Raw genomic sequence first — 1,062 nt, 5'->3', positions numbered from 1 at the left:
TACCACGCAGCGAATGCAGCGGCGAATTTGTCGCGGTTACAGGCAGCGCAGGGTTGATGGCTTTAATGGCTTGCATGCGTCACAAAGCAGCTGATTAATGACGTCATCAGAAAAGGCTGGAATGCTTCCAGGGACGAGAAGGGCTGGGCACAGCATTGAGAAAAGGCCTTCTAATCGACAAAGGCTCGTACTAAAAAAGCGATGGTTGTAGCCCACTTGTTAAATAGGTACACGGTTTTCTTTGGTTTATCATAATTCCTGTCTTCTAGAACTGGGACAGAGGCCAGAAGCTACTGCGAGATCAATTCATTTGAAGTTCGAAGACAACAAACTGAAGAAATCAGATGTGAAACGGCTGCATAGAAGGAAGCTCCAATGCTTGTCATTTTACAATAGTTAATTGAGCTTTTTCTAAACCGATAGAACTCAGAATTTTTGTCGGATTCTGATTTGGGTTCTACAGACATTGAGGACCCCGTGGACGTAGATTGTAGGAGTCCTACCTATATCAAAATGGGCCAAACATTTGTAAAAGCGTAGCCAATCTATGTTCGCCTGGAATATTTCCAACGTTCAGCCAAAGTCAAGAAGTGAGAACAAATAAGTAACGTAGTTTTGAACATATACGCTCGTAAACTCGACGCCCGGCGTTGCAGTCTCCATTGGCCATTTGGCGTCGGTCCCATGGCTAATAGTAAATGGTGGTGAACTGGTCGATGAGGAAAAGATGAAACAGGATTTCGATTTTCCGTGTTGCTGTAAGTGTTAATCCGTTCAGAACACAGCCTCAAAACTGAAAAGGGCTCACCCTTGTCTAATCTGTGTATGGTATTATTTATTTTGAAAGGCTTTCGAAAGCTTTCACAACAGAAAAGGCTGAACGACGGTGGCTCTCGCGCGCACGGCACCCGCATCTTATTGTTACTTGCAGTGACCAAGCCGCTCAGTTTTGCGGAAACTGTAACCCCGGTCATCGCTGTTTCTTCAATCTGTTCAATCTGTCTGTTGCAAACCTTTATGATGTAATTTGTTTCGCTATTTTATTCCGCAAAAAAGCAACGT

Source organism: Pollicipes pollicipes, unplaced genomic scaffold, assembly GCF_011947565.3.
Source record: "Pollicipes pollicipes isolate AB1234 unplaced genomic scaffold, Ppol_2.1 Scaffold_5724;HRSCAF=6776_pilon_pilon_pilon, whole genome shotgun sequence".
Classification (NCBI taxonomy): Eukaryota; Metazoa; Arthropoda; class Thecostraca; order Pollicipedomorpha; family Pollicipedidae; genus Pollicipes; species Pollicipes pollicipes.
Note: the sequence above shows the minus strand (reverse complement) of the source record.